Source organism: Mesoplodon densirostris, chromosome 7 (genome assembly GCF_025265405.1).
Source record: "Mesoplodon densirostris isolate mMesDen1 chromosome 7, mMesDen1 primary haplotype, whole genome shotgun sequence".
In the NCBI taxonomy this organism is placed as follows: Eukaryota; Metazoa; Chordata; class Mammalia; order Artiodactyla; family Ziphiidae; genus Mesoplodon; species Mesoplodon densirostris.
The window spans coordinates 7636662-7648563 of NC_082667.1; the positions used below are offsets into that span (position 1 = coordinate 7636662).

The 11902-nt window shown below is 43.1% G+C and overlaps 1 long non-coding RNA gene across 1 annotated transcript; it reads right to left on the minus strand.

Moving 5' to 3' along the window:
- Window positions 1–1859: 1859 nt before the first annotated feature.
- LOC132493526 (uncharacterized) lies at window positions 1860–6598 on the minus strand. The gene is made up of 2 exons (XR_009532992.1): window positions 2276–6598; window positions 1860–2233 (listed from the first exon to the last, which is right to left on the minus strand). It is a non-coding gene; the product is annotated as an uncharacterized LOC132493526 (long non-coding RNA).
- Between the last annotated feature and the right edge of the window lie 5304 nt (window positions 6599–11902).

Sequence of the window (11902 nt, forward strand, 5' to 3'; positions counted from 1 at the left end):
CCCGTGCGCATTAACGCAGTCAAAAAAAAAAAAAAGAAAGAAAGAAAAAAAACCCTGCTAGACACTCCCACTTCTCACTTTCCCCAGTACCCTGCCCCTCCCTCCAAGTCTTCTCATTTTCCTAGTTGCACTCTTGCTGAAGTCAGAAATCTGCTTCCCAAATCCAAATCAACTAGCCCTAGGCCTGGGAGACTTGAGGGCAAGTTTGGAGAGGCTGGGAAATGGTGGAGCTGTCACTTAACTCAGGTTTGTTTTAGTCACCCACTGCAGTACTGGAATTATCAGAATAATGAAATCCAAAAAAAAAAAAAAAAAGAAAAAAATCCCAGAGTGAAAAAGCCTCTTGTACAGCTGGAGGAGTAAATAAAGAACTTTCCTGGGGTTCGTTTAAATTATCAAGACCTAGTCCCCTGCCTTGGACATAAACTTCAGAGGAATTTTATGGTGGCCTCCTCTCTTTTTGTGCTCAGAAGGAGGAAATGACTTCTGGCCTCCTTCTTTGCCCCTTCCTGTCGCTGACCCTGGCCTTGACATTTTCCAATCCTGGCCAGTTTTGAGCCTGCTCAGCGCCAGGAAACATGTAGCCCCTGGTGAATCCCCAGCCTCTCCTCTCTTACTCCTTTGCTCTCCAGTGAAGTCCTTGTGCTTCTTGGGAGTCTTCCAGCTCTGCAAGAACAGAGACTTGCAGACTTCTCCAAAAGATGCTGAAACTGGGCATCAGTTCAGAATAGGCACTTAAGCCCAGGGACCCTTGTGTTGGGGGCTGGTCTGCTGCTGACCTGTCTGGACAGTTGATTTTATTATTTTAATTGAAGTATAGTTGATTTACAATGTTGGGTTTCAGGCGAACAGCAAAGTGAATACACATATAATTACATACATGTTATATATTTTTTCAGATTCTTCCTCATTATGTTATTACAAGATATTGAATATAGTTCCCTGTGCTATACAATAGGTCCTTGTTTATTTTCTATGTAGTTGGACAGTTGATGCACATTCATGCACTGAAGTAAAAGCAACATAGAGCCAAGTGTTGGGGACCAGGGTACAAACTCCAGCCCTGCTGCCTTGCCAGTGACCCAATCAGAGCTTGCTTCCCCATTTGCAACACATGAGCAACTTAACATGATTTCCAGTAATGTAGGACAAAGAGCTGTTTGCTGAGGCCCCTCCCCTTCACTGGGCTGAGGGTGTAGCCAGGCTGGGAGACCCATGCTAGGTGCATCTTCTTCAGAACTGTCCCACACTTAGGTTTCACTGGCCAGGTTTACTGGAAGGAGACTCTTCTCTACTCGTTCAGGGAATACAGGGAGGGGCAAGGACATCTCAGGGGCTTAGAAGATGGGTGGGACCATGAGGGTATTCCAGTTGCAAGTGAGGATTATCTGCAGGTTTACAGGCCATTCCACTGGACAAGAACATGAGCAGCTTGTGGCTTGGGAAATGACAACCGATTAAAAGACTGAGTCACCCAAGATGTTAGAGGGAACAGCCGAGAGCTTTTTAATCAGCTTTAAGTACTTTCATAGAAGCAATGGTAATACCGCTCCTCCCCATGTCCCCCAGCTGTTTTTCTTCATCCCAGCCCAGTTCACAGCCAACTGCTGAACAGCAGAAAGTAGGCTGCTTTAAAGGAAGTGTCCATTTTTTCCTGTAGGGATGTTGCTGGGTCCTTCAGTTCACTCACCCAGTACACCGCTTTCCCCTCCTCCAGGTCCCTGGCTCTACTTGGGAGATTAGACTGCATGACAGTGCAGTATAACTTATTAGACAAGTTAAACAGGAACAAGGTAGAACACCCACGAAAACACCCACCCAAACCAGTTTGGTTTATACACAAATGAATCACACCAATGAAAAGCTTTTTAATTTTTATTAATATGTAATTAAAATTTTCAAAATAGTGAGACTTCTCCAAACACTAGATACATGAGGAATACCTGAAAATTAAAGACAAGGCAGTTATTATATGAGGTTCCTATGTAAATACAAACCAGTTCAGACTTCTGACAAATGAAAAGATACAGTTTGAAGCTACTTTTATCTTCCACCTCCCCTAACTCTGGAGCCTAGCGTCTGAAAGAAAAGAAAAACGTAGAGTCCTGAAAGCAGAAGTTAAAGTCAAGCAAAGATGCCACAGGGATTTGAACCCCGTCCTGGAAACCAGGAGTGCCAACCACCAGCATCTTTTGCTTTTTTTTTTAAGCTAGGAAAGGCCAAAAAGCAAAACCTGAGAAAACAAAACCTTTTGTTTTCTCAGGAAAAGAAAAACCTTTATAAATAACCCTACTGAAGAGCACTGGAGAATCTGCTTCAGCTAAGATGCTAGCTTGGCCAAGTCTGTTATGTTCACCTGAAAAAGTCTTAGCAGAGAATTTTTGCAATCCACCCCCCCCAACAGCCCCTCAACTGCTAAAGTGCCTGTCTGTCTACTTCAGTTTATACCTTCCCACCCAATATGACAGTTCTTAAATGTTATTTCTCCATTTACTGGTTTAAGTTTCTTTTAATCACTGGATAATAATGCCACACATCTGAAACATCTTGGAGCTTTTTAGTTGTGGTCTTAATATCATTAACTATTTGCAGGCAAATTAACGGTCATTTCTAGTAGTGCAACCCACCGAAAGACCTTGGCGCCAATTACCTTAAGACCGATTATGGGTCATGCCCACAAGGATCCAAGCTACCGGCAGCAGCGAGGTGAGGGGTGAAGGGTCTGCGCTAGGCCAAAGGCAGGGGGTGGCGATGTGGCAGAGAAGTCACTTGTGGGGAGACCTTGCTTTTTAACAGGCTTCTGGAAAAGCTAGGGAAAAGTGGTTGCCCGCTTTCCCCCTTTCCCTCCCCTTCAAGCATCACTTTTTGAGGGTTGGGCTTTATTAAGAGCTGCTATAAAAACAGCTGAATTATATGTTAGGACAAGCCCAGGGGTATACAAGGTACTCAAGCATTCGTCTGGATGCTTCACTCCCCAAGAGGCGGCCTCAATGCATTGTCTGCAAAGGGAGTTGTTGAGGCAAGTCCTCACTTCCTAACAGAAGATGGGCTTGAGAGGCTGACACCATTCGGATTGACCTTGGTATAATAGCGCTTTGCTGTCTCTCTTGCCACAGGAAGGCTCCGTGGTTGTCCTACTTTAAGCCTTTGGTGCCTTTAGTGAGGGTTACCTGAAAAATCTTAAAAAAAGGCTTAGCGCCCACCTCACCCCTCCACCCCCAGGCCAACAAACAACTTGCTCATGCTGTTGACACCAGCGTAAAGCTGAAAGGTCATTTAGTACTAAATTACCCGTAACAGATCTGACTTGGTATGTAAATATAGAAAAAGCTTGTTCACCTGTTGTCCTCATTTTGTCCACTGGTGAATTCAACTGGAAGCTCCTTCTATAGTCTGAAGAATACCATCTGAAAGAACTAGTGGTTCCCAATCCCCACATTTAAAATGCAATGTTTGGTTTGTTTATTAAAAGTAAATAAGCTATTTTTCCTTACTGGGTCTGGCTTCTCTGGCCCTTCGCATACGTCTGTTGTTTTGAATGTTCCTGTATATAAGAATTAAGACCAAGGGAGGGGAGAGAGTACAAAGACAATGCACTAAGACCACTGAACTGTTGTTAAACATTTCCACTTGCCAGTTAAATTTCGTGAAGACTGTTGTTCGTTTGAAATTTATTTCTTGTCACTGATTTTAAAGTTGCATCTGGAAAAGACTAAAGGCTTCAGTGCCCTCCCACCCCCTTACCAGAAATGAACAAAAAAGCATTTTACCTAAAGCACAGCAAAAGGGACTTTGTTTCAATCACAAACACGAATGCTTAAAGCTGCAGAAATTTCCTCAACACTCAGCCTTTTATTACTCAGCTGGATTTTCCTTCAACAATCACTACTCCAAGCATTGGGGGAAACACAACTTTTAATAATACTCCAGTTGTTTCATAATGCATTCTAATAGCAGCGGATCAGAACAGTACTGCATTACTTGCCAACAGAACAGACAGACCTGAGATCAAGACAACTGCATTCTGTGTAGTCTGCAAAAAAAAAACTAAAACAAGTAAGCCCCACCCTCTCCTCCCTTCCCTCCAAAATCGGGGGAAAAAATTACTTGAGTATGCTGATAAACTCACTGCAAGGTCTCACACTCACTAGTAGAACAGAAGGCAGAGCCAAGTGTTTATATGCAAGTCAAAATCCTGAACAGCTTCATGAAGGATGAAATGAAGCCTCTGCAAAGGAAAATTCTTTAAAAAACCCACATGCCCTCCCCCACACCAAGTGCCTATATAAAAGGCTAATCAATAGTGTAAACATCAGCTACCACTAGATGACACACTGTAAGCATTTAAAGTTAACATGCAAACTGGAAATGTGGACAATATGATCTCTCATTACTCTAGTTTAACCACTTGACTCCTGACTTTCTGATAACAGCGTAGGTGTTAAGTTACCTGTTTTCCTGATCATAATCTCCCACCTGTCTAAGAGGTATTTATTCCTTATTTAGAGGGCCTCTATTGCCATGTGCCTGGAATTATTAAATGCTCATCACTTTTACGAAGGATAAAATTTGTTTTTCCTGCCTTAAGTTAAATTCGTTCTTCCGCTCAACTCCTGATCTTGTCCGTTAGGAGTTCAAAGGCTCTGAAAGATGAGAAGAATCCCCCCAAGATTGCCCAACACTAACTACAGACAAACAATTTTATTTAAATAAGGAGACAGCTTTCTAAAAGCATACATTCTCTAGAAGTATTTTATTTTGAATCATTTAACGGTTTTCTGCACAATACACATCATAACATTTAAATTTTAGCAAGATTAACCACCTGAATTCTGGTTAACAGCACATTACGCTACCCTTAAATAGACTTTTCAGAGATTCAATGCTAAACAAATTGTTCTTAGTATTATACACATTACCTTTATTAATCTCAAGAGGCTTTAAGGAATTACTAGCCTCTGAGTGAAGTGTGCTAACCCATCATGGAAGCCCACAGGCACACCAAGTCCTGTCTAATTTTAAAAGGCTGGATAGGAAAATCCCTCACAATCCCGGAATCCCTTAGGTAAGGGACCTAGGACCTCCACCGCTCTTAGCAAAGGTAAGCACTTATCCCTATCATGCAATACTGCAGATACAAGTTAAACTTATCTGTTAACAGCTGCCTGCTGTTTTCTGCTCCCAGATGAAATGAAGCAACTCTTCTGATAATGAGAAACCTGTCTGAGGCAAACGAAAGATTGGCAAACAGCACAGCCTCCTCCTCAATCCACTTGATCCCACTCATTTCAATTATTTCAGCTTCTTTTATTCCAGGATTAATGTGTAGCATTATCATTTTCATTTCATTTCGCTTTTGTATTCTGCTTTTGTAAAAGCAGTATTGAGATGGACATTTGATCTTCATTGTATTTTCTCATCATTTCATTATTTCTCATCAATTCATTATTTTTGTGGATACAGCTTGATAAGCCAAACTTTAAAGTGGTAGATTCCATTAACTTTAAATTGGTAGCTTGCATTTGCTTAATTTTTTTTTGCATATGCAGACAATGCGTTCATCAGTAGTTAAGGATCTCAGGGTTATGCTTTTTCCCCCATGTAGGTATGAAATATAATCTTTTCTGCCTTTACTTATCATTCACCAAGGAGCTGTTCCCCTCTCGATCTAGGCCATCATACTGCCAGGTTGGTTATGACTCAGAAGATGTTGTCTGAAAAAAGTCTACAGGAAAAAAAAAGGGTTTCCCCTCCCTCATCAACAAAAGCCCACCCTCTTAGCAGTTTACAAATACTTCGATGCAAATTTGAGACAGTTTACAATAATTTTGAAGCATACCTTAACATCCTGTTTTGCAGTCACACAGTTTTTCCTACACTAAAAAAAACGCTTGCTTACATACAACTGAAAATAGAATCTTACTTGATAATATAAAAGCTACCATCAGAAGAAATCCCTTCAGGATCATTAAGCCACTTCCTTTGCTCTGAAGCTCCTATAGTAGTATTAAGTTTTATTAAACCACCTGAAAGAAATTCCAAAAGAGAACCACACACTACCATATGCAAACAACTTAAGCATTTTAAAAATTCCCAAGTTTTTAATCTAACCCCCAGTCCACCATTTTCCTTCCCCAAGCCCTACACTTTAAATCCAGTCAATCTTCATGAACTTCCCCAGCTGTCAAATTCAAAAACTGGGGAAAAACAGAAACTAGAAAATTGGGAGTTACTTGCCAACTTGGAAGTTGAGAGTTCTTTAGTTTTCCATCCTAAGTATTTAAGTTCTCTGGTAATGAGTTATCTGAAATCATAAACTAAACAATTACCTAAACCCAACCCTCCCAATCCCAACCATAATAAGCCACTGCCAACTAATTGCCAAAATTTGCCCCTCCCCAAGTTATTTTAAAAGTTACATTATTTGAAAACTTAACTTCAACATTTGGACTAGTCAAGCTCTTCTGAAGTTCTCCTGAGATGACTGAATATGAACCAAAGCTGCACTGTGCTGTGCAGTTCAGCTTCACTGGGAACAACTCTTCCAAGGAAAAAAGCAGCTCCAATCCCTGAAGGTGCTGGTGCCAAACAGCGTAGCAGTACAATCCTTCTCTAACTCAGTTTGTCAATAGTACTATAGCATCTGTGGAAAATCTTAGAGAAACATTTTCTCCCCCACCCTCCTCCCCAAAATACTTCAAGTAAAAATAACCAGTTACGTACTTTAAAAAAAATCTGATTAAGGGGTGGAAAAATAGAATAACTACCAGCCATTTCTCCAATGGATAGCTCCGCCACAGACCTCAAAGTGAGAGCTGATTGTGCTCTAGTTTCTACAAACTGTAAACCTGTGGTGTTCTGATAATCCTGATACTGGATTTTCTTTTTTCCTGTTACCTTGAGTCATTTGCCTTTGGAATTCTAGACAGACCTAAAGGGAAAAAAACTCAAAACATATTTTGCCCCCCCAAAACTTCCCCCCCCAGAATTACACACCCAAGCTACATATTTAGAAAACTTTTAGAATACAGGGTGAGGAAAGAAAAATAGGTCCTCTATTCACGAACCTGAAATGCTTCATCAAGCTCAATATAAAACCTGCTTACACAACTTGCTGAAATCCTCTCAAAGTTGTTCTATCAAATCCATTTGTGTTCCCTCATATTGGTTAAAAACAAAAACACTTGCCATCTACCATTCCTCCGGGCCTTGGAAGTCTGCCCTCAAAAGCTCCAGAAAAGATGCATGAGAAAATAGGCCTGCAAAAGAGAAACCTACGACACCCGACAATCGGCCTACATCCCCATAAAACCCTTTATGCTTAGGTACACAACTCCCCCATTACCATTAGGAAACTCAAAGATATTACCATACGCAATTACAAGAAAGAAATTAAAGATGGCCGACCTCACGGATTTTTTACCACACCACTGGCTCTCCCTGCGGGCCTTGCACACTGGGCTGCAGCTCTAGGATCCTCTATCTATCCTCCACACGGCCTGCTCGCCTCCTCCGCGTGGTTGCCAAGCCAAGCCGCACGCTAGCTTCATCACCACATCGCACTGGCCTCCTCCTTCCTGGGATCCTCTCCTAGCTTCACCTCCAAATCGTTAGGGCTCCTTCCTTCTTCCTAGCTTCCTTCACCAAATCGCACTGGCTCCCGGGCTCCTCTTTCCTATATTCACGAACTGCCGCTTGCTCCTCAGTCCTAGTTTCACCAAACACTGGCTCCTGGAATCCTGTCTGCAGCTCCTGTCTTCCTAGATTCACTGAATCCACTTCTGTGTAGCACCTGGGTCAGCTGTTAATTAGCGCCTAGTCCTCAGAATTTAAAATTTCATTTTAGCGCAAAGTCCAATGCAAAAATGTTAACTTGACGGTTATTCTTGCTCTTGGATTTCCTTCAGTGACAAAGTCCTTTAAATTTTCCAAAGGAAACTAAGCTACTGTATTTACAGCCTTTCAAGTGTTTAACTCTTCCAAAAACATTCTTAGTTTTTAAATTACTTCAGTCCTTTTAGTAGCTTTTTGCTGTGATTTTAAACTGACTTCCCTTCTAGTTTGGGGATAGTCTGCTAAGTTGGTCCTGGCCTACAGCAGTTTAAAAACCCTCATCTCAGATCTAACTTCCGCACCACCAGAATTAAGTTGATGGGCTTTTATAATTTTTTTAACTATAAAAACTTATTTTCCTTAGTTTTTGTTCCTTTACTTTATCCAGTTTTTTGGCTTTGAACTTTCCCATCTTCTAATTTTTTTTGACGTCTATCTGGTATGCTTACGTCCAATAGCTTGCTTTTCTATTTTCTATCTGAAATACTCGACCGTATATTCAACCTTCTTTCTCTCTTCTAGTTTTGTCTTTTTCTTCCGCCTCCTACCTTCTGGGCTAAAATTAGTTTTTCTGTCTTCTAATAGGTGTATTTTTATCTTCTACTTTTCCTATCTTCTCTAGTCTTTTCTTCACCTTCCTGTACTTCTGTCTTCCGAGTTTTCCACTTCAAATTTCGAATCTTCTCAAAATCTTTATCCTACCATCCCTAGTTATTATTTCCGTCGGCTTTAGCAAATAAAGCCCTTAAAATCAAGTAGGCTTCAAATGTCGCAATTTTTATTGCGCCATGAATTTGAAGGCATATTTCTTAAATCACCTTCAGCTAATTTTCTTAAAAGACGGCCTTTAAACAATTTTAATCATCTACAACTTGACTTTTTAAAATGGCGGTTAGGTTCTGTTTATGTCACCCTACGTTTTAACGTTAATCTAAAAGGTTGCCTTTCATTTAAGAAAACTGCGTGCTTTGCAGTCCTATCTTTCAGCAATCCCTTTTACAATTAATTTTTTCACTCCATGAAGAAGTTTCAGCTCCTAACCTCCGCCATGTTGTAAAATTATTTTTCTTCCTTTCTCAACCCGCTCTTTAAGTCTTCATATTTCCCCTAAAATAGTTATCAAAGTTACTCTGAGAATTTAATGCAAAACAATACCTCAGTATTCTATTTATAATTCCTACAGAATTATACTAATCCTATCTATCTTAGCAGAAAAACTTATCTGCGGTCTCCTCGAGCAGCAACTCCTCCCTCACAGCAGTCTCTGCGCTCGCTGCCTCAATGTCTACCACCCCGCCCGCAGCGGCCTATTTATAGAGGAAGGACGGCTCACACCTCCGAATTTCAATGCCCTTCCGCCGCCTTTGTGAGGGAAGCAAAAATAGTCCCTCCGAAGGGGTAAAAATAGAATCTAGTTGACGAGACTTTCTAGACTTTTCTCAAGTTTGTGCAACTCCCAAGCCCTGTACCCAGATTTTTAAAACTTATTAACAAGTAGATTTGAGCTGAAAATCTGGGCAAAAACAATGAAAGTCACATTTAAATAGACCAGCTTACAAAAACTCAGAGCCATTAATTGGGAATGTTTTAGCAACTTTTAAAATACTTCTCGTGTTTCCTTGGAGTACAGTGGGTACAACTTAGTGGTTTGTTTTTTTTTTCAACTTAGTGCTTTTTGAAGGAAGGTTAAACTAGGTTTGCTGACGGCCTGCCTTTCCATTATGTAACCGAGCTTCAGCCTCACAAGTACAAACCGCAGCCATTTTAGAAGCGAAGCGTTGCAGTTGCTCCCCCAACGGCCTCAAGTCCTGCGAGGTGGTTCTGAGGTTTATACCGCAACCGGCCTGTTTGCCCTTTTATTCATGAAATCCGACCGGTCCAGGTTATCTGCTTAAGAATTCTACTAAATGTATAAGTCCACTTCTCGAAAATGTCTCAACAGCCACAGTTGATTGTCTTCTGCAACAGAGCTGGCCACCCATTTCAAAGGCTGACTAAAATCGAGGCATCAGCGTGGGCCTGTTAGTTACTTGACATGCTACATGCTTTTGTTGTCGATTTTGTATTTACTAAATATCAGCTCGAGCCCTACACTTTTGGTTGCCTGCTTAGACATTTTAAATCAAGCCTGGATTAACTTCTTGTTCTTTACAAACGTGAAGCATTTCTAAGCTTCCAGGCTTCTCTCTCGTTAAAGTTGTCAAAACCAAGTTTACATGTTCTCTTTATAAAGTATCAATAACTGAGAAAGTCAATGGTTTCACTTCCAAAGACAAGGCGACCTTGGGCAGCCACTCCGCGAGGGAACAAGTTCTCAAATTGTTGTGAACCTTTACTTGTGGGTTTGCTTTTCTAGGTTCTTCTGTTTTACAAATTTTGCGTTATCTACGGTTTAACTCTCGAGACTTTTAAAAGTCTTGGGGGTGCGGGGGCTTCCCGGACACGGGCTTCCACGCAACTAAAGAGGCCGCGGCGAGAAAATGCTGAGGAGAGGCCGAGCGGGATGGGCACGCCCCGCCGGGGCCCCTGGGCCTCCAGGACCCTCGGGCCACCCGGGCGGGGGAGGGGTGTGTTTCTGGGCCGGCGCGGCCTGAGGCCTTTGGGGAAGTGGGGGGAGGGGCGCGACACGACCGCCACCGCACCCCAACCCCACGCCCGCCTCGCGCAGGGATATGCTGGTCGTGAGCCGCCGCTCCCTTTGTGAGTCGCCGCTCCCTTTGTGAGTCGTAGGCTTGCGGGCGGGTCCCGCCGGTTCTAACCGGCTCCAGCCGGTCCCGGCCGCCTCCGGGAGCGGTGGCGGTTGGCGCATCGCTCCACTGCGCACGCGCGCCCCGCCCCCAGGGCCGGTGCCTGTCCTAGACAAAGGCGTGGGGGAGGGTGGCAGCTGTTCCTGAGCCGGTTGGGGCTGTTTGGCCGCCCTTCCAACCTTTCGCCACGTTTGGGTAGCTCTTCCCTTCCAGGGGCTGCTGCCCTCCTTCTCTTCTCAGCCCGTGTCGGCCTTTTCCTTCCCCTCCCCTGTCCTTGGTCATTGCTTCCTTATTATCGCAAAGTCATCCGTTTATTAAAAATTCGCACGTCATCCCCTTGTAGTTACCTAGTTCTGTTTATTGTAACATCCCTTGAGTGTTTGTACATCACCACATCTTACTAGTCTAGAATGCTCGAAGCGGAAGGGGTCTCAGAAACTGACCTAGCAGCTGCCTGGGTTGTTTTCCTTGAAAATAGAGTGGTGGTGAGATCGCGGAGTGTGCCAGGGCACATGGTGGTTTCAAGCCTAGAGCCCAGGACAGGGTGGTGACACCCACCCTCTCGCCTCCTTTCACCTCCAGGTTTTTTAATTCTAGAATCTCTGCAATACCTTGTGTTTAGGCAGTAAATTCCAAGAGGGGAAGACGGAGTTCATTGGCACGGTACAGGTTAGGATGGCAACTGAATAATGACATAGGAGTTGTAAAAAGTCCGTAGTCTGTATTTTTAAAACCTGTTTGGCTCCTATAAATGGCGGTGGTTGTGAAAGGAGCAGGCCTGGGGGGCTCTAGCAAGTGAGGGTACTGTCGTCTATGCTACCCTCCCACCTCCTCCACCCCCAATAAAGCAGGGCCAGTTTGAGCAGCTCCTTTAAAGTGACCCTGGTGAAGTTGTTCTTGTTTAATCACTCTTTCCCTCTCCCTGTAAGAGTGGAATATTACAGAGATGCAGATGGTTCCCTTCAAACGCAGTCTTGATGTTTGCTCTGGGACTGGAAAATTTTTAGTAGAATTTTAGCGCTGGAAGGAGGAAAACCTGAGTCGGGTCACCTCATTTTACAAATGGGGATTTGGGGGCCTGGGGAATTTGGGATTTGCCTAAAATCAGACACAGCTAATTAGTACCAGAACCTATTCTTGAATCCGCGAATTTCAACCTCATGGTGCCTCCCTTTGTCCCCCCACTCTCTCCCAGTACTTATGTCAGCCTCCTCAACTGCCCTTTTCTCCAGGGCTGGGTGGGGAGGGGACCTAGGTCCCCCTCTTATCTGTGACCTTTCTCCCATTCTGGAGCCGCTGAAGTGAATGTTAAGAGCCCTGAA